Below are 11,594 nucleotides of genomic sequence, written 5' to 3'. Positions count from 1 at the left end.
GGAGAAATTAATATGAGACTGCATATGGTTATCGGTTGAGGCTGTGATGGTTTTGCCTAAGCCTAACCGATTGCCAATGAGGTCTTAGTGTTATGCCGTGTATGATTAACATACCTTCGGGCTCAGTATGTTTTGATTGGTAACCCGAGCATACTCGAATTTGGTAAAGATGTGGTTGTTTACATATGCTCATGAACTTGAGTTTTGTGTTGGCTTAAATATGCATATAGTGAACACGTGAATTCTGAAATTACATTGTTGTTGCATCAGCATGATCATGTGTACGTCTGTATATTATGCATGAGATGAATCATGAAAATAAAAATGTATATTGAAAGCATGTGTTCATATGCATATGTAAATTATTTATTCATGCACATTCGTATTGTGTGTGAATGAATGTGCATTTGTGAACATGTTTGGATAATTATGTGATCACATGTTCACTTTGCATAAGATGCACCAGTGGTCAGATGTGATCCACTGTAGGCCATGTGGACCATGAGCAGGTGTTGCTCTAAGTTTATTCTATGCATTGCAAAAATCCATTTGAAACTATTGATTTCTGAATTAATTGCACTGTTAAATTTTGTAACGGGCCAAGGTCACATGTTGTATTTTGCATGTTGATTTGTAAAATAAATCTTTTGAAAAGAATGTCTTTTGATAAAAGATAAAAAAGATAAAATAGTGTAATTAATGTTTCTTCTTGAATGTTCCTTTTACATTATGGGAATCCTAGATGGCGGTTTTGGAGAACCGTAAGGATACTAAAACTCTGTGTGCGATTGTGCTCCTAAATATGATATGGTGGTTCACCTCTCAGCCACGATTTAGGGAGTTTCTGTCACTTTGCCTGAGGGTGGTGTGCAGACATAGTTATTATTGGTATACCAAGAAAGTGATATCAGTAGATGTTGATTTTTCTGGTGTTCCGACATTAAATGTTGATTTCTAATGTTCTGATGTATGACATTGATTTTTGATATCGGTCGAGGGCCAAATCTGAAACCCATTAATAAAACACAAATTATGTGTTAAGCTATAATTAGGATATCTTGAACTTCGGGAATTGTTGTGCCCATTTTTTCATATCCGCAGGTTTTAATGAAAAGTGAAACTAAAATTGTGTACATTTAATAGCGACATGCATACAAAAGAAAACTCTGACAAGAATTTAGTAAGCTATTCATGCATGTGCATTGATATCATGCATATTTACTATTCTGAAATTAGTTTATGCACCTTTACCTATTTTCATTTCATGTGAGATATTGTTGTTGCATGCTAATTGTTATTAAATGCATGATTGGTTGTTTGGATTATGAGATAGTTGTAGTCATGTTCCTCTAAAAATGTTATATGAATTGATTTATACTTCTCTTGCCTATTTGTATCTTTAGAAAAATTTGTACACAGGATCTTTAATTTTGACCCTATGCTCTTTATGTTTTTCATAGGTCCTGAAGCCCAATGATGAGGACATCTACTATATGGGGCTTATGAGGCTTCATGACTACTTTATAATATTTTGTTTGGGACAGTGTGGCTCTATAATTAAGGACATTTATTTGATTATGTTCTTAAACTTTAATTATTGATGAATAAAGTTAATTAGTCGATTGTTGGGTTAATGTAAGATCCCTTGTGGTTTGGATTGTGTTATATCTGTAAGGCTCCGGATCTCTGGGTAGAGTTTCCACAATTATAAAAAAAAAAATCCACTTTTCAATAGGGATGAGTTTGGTTTGTTACAGATCTCTGGATTGAAGTCAAATTCGACAGATGCCAAATCCTTTTTTTAGAAAGGCAAGATGGGGTTAGGCATAACCCCACCAGTTATTGTTCAATGTACCACTAAGGTTTTTTAACCTGCAACATCCCACCACAAGGAGACGTACACTGATAGCTCTTACCAACCACGCCGAGCCCCATTGGTAACTCATGCCAAATCCTCCAATTACTAAAATGAGAGATCTCAAATCCGTGGATCTAAAATCTTCAAAACTGCCAAAAATGCAAGGCTTTTTGGCAAGGGGGTCAAGCTAAAAATCCTTTGAGGATCCCAATTTCATAAGATGTTAGAGCAGTATTTCAAAGAATGGCTAAGTGCCATGAATATTTGACACAGGCAAACACATGACAACATTTCACGTGGGGTCTAAACTTTGTAGTTGTGGGCCCCATGCAATGCTGTCGTGTGATTGGCTAGTGTCATATAGTCATGGTTGTTAGCTGCTCCTTTAATCTCAAACTCAAAGAGACTTGTGCACACTTACATATTTTTATTAGTTTTTTTACACCTAATGGTGGGTTTGACCGATTAGATTGTGCCTTGCTGGTGACTGATTAGATCTTGGTACTAGCCCTTGTGTGTGGATGTAGAATTATTATGGACCAGCAACTCGAAAAATGATTTTGTGGATGTGCAATCATGTTAAGGGGGTGTTTGATTCACCGAAGAATCTCTTGGAGGGACACCACACTCCCTGCTGAGGTGTTGTCCCGCATTTGATTCACCTATCATGTGTGTTCTGTGCTCAATTTAATTGAGGGGATGCAAAAGTCCAAAACATTTGTCTCTCACTCAAGATTCTTATATCCAGAACATTTGTCGCTTTGCTTGTTCGACCGACAAATGTTCTACATGGCAAACACTTTTTAAGAGTGCATTGATGCCAATATGTTTTAAGAGGGGCAGAAAGGGAGATAATAAAAGTATGAAAAATTATCATAAGTATTGTACGACAAAAATGATGCATTTCACGAAAAACCTTATAATTTTCAAAAATTTGTTTGATGTCCAAAATTGCAAATATCTGTCATTAAAAAGACCATTTTAACCTTTGCATGAGTGGTTTTCTTTCAGATATGCAAATTTCCCCCCAAATATGTTCCCAAGTATTGCATCAAAGATTTATGACAGACCTTATCACTGATTTTTTACCTAAAAAATAAATGATTTCAAAAACACACACAAAAGAACAAAGAAATTAGACATAAATACCATTTCAACGATACCTAATTCGCTGAAAAATTGTGAACAAATGTTGAGATACAACCCTTACAACATTTCTAAACATGAGATGAAAAGGCACGACTGTGGTTATCCTTATTATTCTATGCTAATGACCACCTGCAGTAGAAATCTGAAAAAACAACAAAAGGGACAAAGACAAATCGAGGCATTAACTTTCCAATACCATAAAGATCACCTTAATCTAATGAGTGGTTGGGGAGAAATATCCTTTGAAAGATAGACTGTTTGGTTATTCTAGTCTGCAGAGCATGTTTTTGTTTCAGTTTTAGAACTCAAAAACGAGAATCCTAAAGGGGTTTTTAGTTGTTACACAAAACAAGAACGTTACATGCATGTATCACATTTTCAACAACTATAAAAATGTAAATTTTCAACATCATATCAGAGAGATACATATCAGAGAACAAAGACTGTCATGCAAAAAATATGCAAATTTTCTTTAAAATATGTGAATTTTCTCCCAAATATATGAATTTCCTCCTAAATATGTGATTTTCTCCTACATATGTGATTTTTTTTCTAAATATGTGTCAAAGTATTGCATTTAAGATATGTGTTAGAATTTGCCATTAATTTTTTACTTAGAAAATGAAGGATTTTTGAAAAATACATAAAAAAACAAAGAAACTTGAAAAAACACATTTTCAACGATTCCTAATTCGCTAAAAAACAATGAACAAGCATTGAGAAACAACCCTGACATGATTCCTAAAATAAGAGATGAATAGGTGTGATTGTGTTTATCCAGATTATTCTATATTATTTTCTGCCCACCTGCATCAAAAATCCAAAAAAATAATAAAAAGAAAAGAGACAGATTGAGGCCTTAGCTTTCCAACACCACCAAGATCACCTTAATCTGATGAAAGGTTGGAGAAAAATATCCACTAGAAGATAGATTGTTTGGTTGTTTCAGTCTGCAGAATATATTTCTGTTCTGATTTTGAAACTGAGAAAGGGGAACCCTAAAGGGCTTTTCGGTTCTGACTTAAAACAGAAAAGTTACAGTCTTGTGTTTCCGCTTTCCAACTATTATAAAAATATAGGTTTTCAACTTCGGATATGAGAAATAAAGATTTGAGAACAAAAATTATTCTGCAAAAAATATGTGAATATGCGAATTTCATCCTAAATATGTAAATTTCCATCTAAACATATGAATTTCCTCTTATATATATGATATTTTTCTCTTGAATATACAAATTTCCTTCTAAATATATAAATTTTCTTCCAAATATATGCATTTTTTCTCAAATATACAATTTTTTTTCCAAATATGTGAATTTTCTCTTAAATATGTGATTTCTCTTAAATATTTGAGAAGAAAATCATATATTTAAGCAAAAAATCGCATATTTGAAAGAAACCCACATATTTATGAAGAAATTCACATATTTAGGAGGAAAATCATATATTTGAGAGGACATTCACATATTTGGTAGGAAATTTGCATATTTAGGAAGAAATTCATATATTTGAGAGAAAAAATAAATATTTAGGAGAAAATTTATATATTTGGAAAAAAAATTGCATATATAAGAGAAAATTCACATATTTAAGAGAAATTTCTCATATTTAAGAAGAAATTCACATATTTAGGAGAATATTTTCATATTTGAGAGAAAAAAATACATATATAGGAGAAAATTCACATGTTTAAGAGAAATTTGCATATTCACGTATTTTCTGCAAAACCATTTTTTTTTCATATCTGTATCTCTCTGATCTAATAATGAAAACCTATATTTTTATAGTCGTTAGAAGAAGATATAGGCCTGTAACTTTCCTGTTTTTAGTAAGAACTGAAAACCCTTCTAAGGTTTATGTTTTTGAGTTTAAAAAATAGAACAGAAATATGCCCTACAAACTAGAATAATTGAACAATCTATCTTTCAAAGAATGTTTCTTCCCCACCACTAATCTGATCAAGCTGATCTTAGTGGCATTAAAAAGCGAACAACATGATCTCTCTGCACTTTTTATTATTTTTTTAGATTTTTGGCACGTGGCTAGAAAATAGCATAGAATAATCAGGATAGGCACAATCACATTTGTTCATCTTTTATTTTAAAAATGTTATCAGGGTTGTATCCCTGCATCCGTTTATCATTTTCTAGCAAATCAAGTATCGTTGGTAATGTATTTATGCCTAGTTTGTTTGTTCTTCTTTATATTTTTTCATAATCTTTCATTTTTTGGGTAAAAAATAAGTGGTAAAGTCTGTAGCAAATCTTGGATGCAATACTTAGACACATATTTAAGAGAAAATTTAAATATTTGAGAGAAAAATCACATATTCAGGAGGAATTTTGCATATTTATGAGGAAGATCGTGTATTTAGGAGAAAATTCGCATATTCGCATATTTACAAATTTTTGTTGAACATTCATTGTTCTCAGATATGTATCTCTCTGATTCAACGTTGAAAACATATATTTTTAAGTTGTTGGAAAGTTAAGATACATGTCAATAAGTTTTCTATTTTGAGTCAGAACTCAAAACCCCTCTAAGGTTCTCGTCGGAGTTACAAAATTGGAAACGAAACATGCTTTGTAGACTGGAACAACCAAATAGTCTAACTTTTAAATGATGTTTCTCTCCAACCACTCATTAGATCATGGTAACCTTGGTGGCATTGGAAATATAACACCTCGATATGCCTCTATTCTTTTTATTATGTTTTTGGGTTTCTAGTATAAATGGCTAAAAAATAGTATAGAATAATTGGGATAGGAATAACCATGCTTGTTCAGCTCTTGTTTTAAGAATGTTGTCAGGGTTGTATCTCGTTCGTAGTTTTTCTGCAAATCAGGTATCATTGAAAAGGTATTTTTGTGTAGTTTCTTTATCCTTTTATTTAGTTTTATGGAATATGGTGCACACCGACAATAAGTCAGTTCGTGATCAAGACATCGAAATAAAATTCTATTGCAAAAGCAGTCAAAGTGAAATTTTATGGAATATGACAATGACTGATACTACTAGAATTTGACTTAGTAGGTCACTAAATTTGAAAAAACTGATTAACAGAGAAAACACAGAAAACAAAAATATCTTTCCAATGAATCAATAATTATAATTTTTTGATATCGGGGTGCCATGATATGGTATGAATAACCGGTCTGAATGATGCACCAGAAATACAGTCACTCGAATGACTGTACTCTTTGTTCAGATCTATTTTTGGTGACTGCAAATACAAAATCTGTCAGCGGACTGAACACTGGAAATATAGGAGAGTTCATTAGATTTTCAACAAATCTAAGTAAGCACAAAATAGACCTATATCTACGAAGATACACTCTGATTATCAGGACTGGGTCAGACAAACCAAAATGCATAAACACACATCAAGCACAAATGCACAAGTTTTGATTTTCGATTTTAATTTTTTGGTGGTTAAAATTTGACCTGCACAAAAAATATACTTCCAATGGTGATTTATCAAAATTTCAACTACCCTTTCTCTGAAACCCAACTCCGGTTAGACAATGCTCAACTCAAACACGAAAGATAATCAACCACACAAGCTTTCAAGAAAATAACTTAACAAATCTGTATTCATTCAAAAGACATGCATGTTTCAAATATGGTGCAACACAATCCAACTCTAACAATGAGATGACAGATTTAAGAAGCAATAACAACATCCACAACACAAATTTAATAGAGCAATTGGGTTTTAGCCAAACTGATGGAGACAAAAATTGGCCAGTTCAAGCCACAAACATGTTTCTTCAATCCTAGTGGTCACAAGATAAGAAGTGTAATCTAAAATTGCCACCAAGGAACACATGCAACATTGTGGGTCACGAACAGTAGCAGAGATGCACTTAAAACAACAATGGTGGATGCCCTTCATATCCATCACGATACCATGAGGATGGAAGGCATCCTACTCGGTTCCTCCAAGCTCGAATACTCCAAGTTTGGCTCAAAACACAAAAATTGCCATTCTTTCTCCAAGTTTCTTCTCAAAACTTTTGCAAAATTCTTCAAATTGTTGTACATATATTGTATTTGAATCGTTATACCAGATAATGTCCTTAAGTGATTTACACAATGACATCTATGTCGGAGACAACGATTTACCTTTGCTACAAATAACAGTCCAACTTATTGACGTGTTTAGTAAAATTAATTTTTATTTCAACCCAGAGAGATTTACATAATTTGTCTGTTATATGTTCAAACCACAAACTCATCATTTATAAAGGAAATGTCACTTCGTCTATTCTTTACTGACGAAGCAAAGCGAAGCGACACCCTCCTAAACTTGTGCGACCTGTCATTCATTTATAAAGGAAACATCGTTTCACATACCGCTCATTTTAAAAAAGCGCACACAAATAAATTGCATTGCACATTAATTAAAAAACATCATTTCATTTGCCTTTTGCAAAAATGAATTATAATTGATTGCAAGTCAATCAATATCAAGCAACAATATGCCTTTGTTTGTCTTTCTCAATGAAATCGATTTGTATTTATGAAGTTACCTCGATTTGTATCGCTGAAGTTACCTCAATTTATACTTTACTAAGTCTAAACATTGTGTCGATTTGTTTGTTGTTTTTCTTTTCTGCCTTTTATGAATCAGTCATTTTGTAAATCACGATAGGACATATCATTCATATAGACAAAGCTCGTAAAGGCAAATCATAATAGGATATTCAAATGGATTTGGTGGGATGAGATGTATTTGATTGTCAGATGGGTTTAGGTAGGGGAGTGATTGGATTGGGTTGGATGTGAGACCTATTTAGCTCTCATCAAATTTAAACCCAATCTAAACTATTATATATAGAGAGAGATACAAATTTACATATATATATTTTAATTAAATTTATTTGGGTCTCAAATGAACCCAAAAGTTATTATATTTAAGTATGATCCATTTGGAATTTAGATAGATCAAAAACTTATTATATTTTAGTAAAATTCACAGTACACTAAAATGATTCATTTAGATCATAAGTGAATCCAATTCTTTTTTTCTTAAGTAGGAGTTATTTGGACCTCGAATTGAATTCAGAACAAATTCATTTTACCTTCATGAGAACCATTTAGGTCTCAGGTAGATCCAAAAGCCTTATTTACTTACTGGAATCCAATTGGATCTCCAAATGGGTCTAAATGTTAATATACATAATGAGATCAAATTGAGTCTTTAAGTAGATTCAATATCTTATTTTCTTAGTAGGATCCAATTTGGTCTCTAAATGGATCTAAAATACTTTTACATTAGATTAGATTTATTTGGGTCTTAAACGGATCCAAATCTCTTATAGGTCCAGTCCAAACCCTGATCTGAGTCTAAACTATTTCCATATCTATGATGGTCATGTATTGTATCTAAGCCAAACCATTGATTATGATGTATTATAACTAAATACTCATATTTTTTGTAAATGAATGTGGTTGTAAATCACATCGATTTGTAGTTATGAAGTTACCGTGACAATGATATGTCTTTGTGAACGAAATCAATTTGTATTTATAAAGTTACATTGATTTGTATCATTGAAGTTAACTCAATTTGTTCTTTACTAAGTCTAAACATCGTCTCGATTTGTTTATTGTTTTTTTTTTTTTACCTTTTATGAATCAGTCATTGTGTAAATCGCGATATGACGTGTTGTTCACTTAGACAAAGCTCGTAAAGGCAAACCCAATCTAAACTATTATATATATATATATATATATATATATATATATACATTTACATATATATTTTTTAATTAAATTTATTTGGATATCAAATAAACCCAATTTTTTTTTATTTAAGATGATCCATTTGAAATATAGATAGATCCAAAACTTAAACCCTAAACCCCAAACCCCAAACCCCAAACCCCAAACCCTAAAGCCTAAACTACAAACCCTAAAACCTAAAACCCTAAACCCTAAAACACTAAACACCAAACCCTAAACCCTAGACCCTAAACCCTAAACCTTAAATTCTAAAACCCTAAACCCTTAAAACACAAAAACCTAAACCCTAATCGTGACAGGGCATATCATTCTTATAGACAAAGCTCGTAAACACAAATCACGATAGGACAAATCATTTTTGCTTTATGTTCATGGGTGTACAGATCGTGATAGAACACTTCTTCTATAAAAAACAAATCGCGATCTCTTATAGAACTGATTGCAAGCCAATCGGTATCAAGCAAATCGCGATAACATGTAGCCTTTATACGTACAAATCCTTTCAGCCTTTTATCATTTTTTGTGTAAATCACGCTAGGAAGAAAGGTCGTAAAAGTAAATCATAATTTCTGTAGTACACAACGCTAAATGCTTCTTCAATTTTTTTTTATGAAGGCCGAACATTACAACAATTTATTCAGTAGCACTTGTGTGTTGAACTTATTAAAAAAAGAATTATATATTTATAGAATGTCACATTACAAAAAAGAATTATAGAATTACAACAAAGAATTATAGAATTACAATAAATAATTATCGGGATACAAAAATCACATAATGTTTATTCAGTAGCACTTGAAGACTCAGATGGACTATGATATACAAATCGTCTCTTTCTTTTCCTTGGTGGACTCTCTTTTCTCGGTGGCCTCTTGGTTTCCTCGAACTTATTCAAACCACTGGTAATCATCTCTACCAGTGTACCATATTGTGATCGCATTTATCTCTCCAAATTCTGCACCTACTTCCGTAACTCCTTATTCTCTCTCTCCAACATCTCTAACCTTGTGACAGAGACTACCTTCTTTTTTGTGAGTTGTGTTTGCTCCTCACCGTGTACTACAACTGAGGGAATCGTTGTTGTAGGCAGAGGGACACGATGAACATTTTTTCTATGCTGGGAGATGACATGTTGGGGGACGGGAGGGATGCATGGGTTCCCAATATTTTCACGTTGCTTCTTCTCAATCTCCAGATTTTGATGCATGGGTTCCTAATATTTTTTAAAATAGTTGAGGTCATATTGTCGTTCTTTATAATCATATGCTATGTTACAAACACCTCATTTGTTCCAGCTATCCAATTGTTTCCTAAAGCGTTCGTGCTAATTCTCGTTCCTGACCCCACCACTATTCATCTTCCTTCTCACTTCCACAAGCTGCTTTGGGGTAGACTGTCCCAAGCCAGCTTACAGGAGAACTTGACTACCATGCTGCAACTTGGCTTCAGATTTGCTAAATAGCCAAATATTGCAGCCAGACAGTCTCGCAGCCTCAGCAATAACCTCTTGGTCCTCGTCCTCCCCATCTTCATACAGTCTCCACACAACCTGTACATTGGAGATTATGGTTTAGGTATAGGCATAATTATTCATGCTAATGAATGCTAAATATTAAAATGATTTATAATAACGAGTGCTAAATATATTACAACGATTGTTGCTAATGAATGTTTTGTATTAAAATGATTTACACTAATGAATGCTACATATTACAACAATTTACAATAATGAATGCTAAAACGATACCGCTTTGTACTAACGAAGACAAAATCATTCAACGATCATTACTTAAGAATGCTAAAGAGTATAACAATTTACACTAATAAAAGTTAAATGCTAAAGCGATAACGATTTATACTAAGGAATACAAAATCCTGCAACGATCATTACTTAATAATGTTAAACATTAGAACGATTTATACTAATGAATGCTAAATGCTAATACGATAATGATTTGTACTAACGAAGACAAAATCCTACAGCGATGATTACTTAAAAATGCTAAACATTTCAAAGATTTACACTAATAAAAGTTAAATGCTAAAGCAATAACGATTTGTACTAAGGAATACAAAATCTTATAAGCAATCATTACTTTAGAATGTTAAACATTAGAAAGATTTATACTAATGAATGCTAAATGCTAATGCGATAATGATTTGTACTAACGAAGACAAATTCTTGCAGCGATGATTACTTAAGAATGCTAAACATTTCAACAATTTATACTAATGAATGATAAATGCTGAAACGATTATAAACGATTTTAAACCATTTACCTCATTTAATTGCAGACCATCTAAAATGAACTTAGCATTATCCTCCTTGACATTTATTGTAGCCTATCGGTCGATCTTGGAAAAACCATAAATCGCAGGGCCATACTGAGGACAAAAGGCGACAATATGCTCTCATGCTCAGGCCTACAAAAATAATATATTAGTAAGACTATAACCTTCAACGACATTAGTCTATAACTACCAAGTATGTAATAAATATTTACCTTAACAAATGGCTAAAACCCTTCGACGGTTTTTGTACCCTTACTCACACGGTAAAGTTGACTGCATAAGAATGCAAGAATAGTAGCACCCCATGCATAGTTGTCTACTTCATCGAAGTCTTTCAAGAACTGCAGCCACAGGTAACTTAACCTCGAACCAGACAAATCCGAAAATAGAGTAAGTCCAAAAAAATAAAGAAGGAAGCTGCGCAACTCTTGGTCAGCTCTTTCAGATGCACATGTAGCAGACCGGCCTTCCCATTTATTACGAAAAGAAGAAACTTTCATTAATGTGAAATTTCTTTCACCAAAAATACATTGACCCCAATCCTCCA

This window comes from Nuphar pumila, chromosome 8 (assembly GCF_984573655.1).
Source record: "Nuphar pumila chromosome 8, dmNupPumi1.hap1.1, whole genome shotgun sequence".
NCBI classification, from domain to species: Eukaryota; Viridiplantae; Streptophyta; class Magnoliopsida; order Nymphaeales; family Nymphaeaceae; genus Nuphar; species Nuphar pumila.
The sequence above is the reverse complement of the archived record's forward strand: the minus strand, read 5'-3'. Positions refer to the sequence as shown.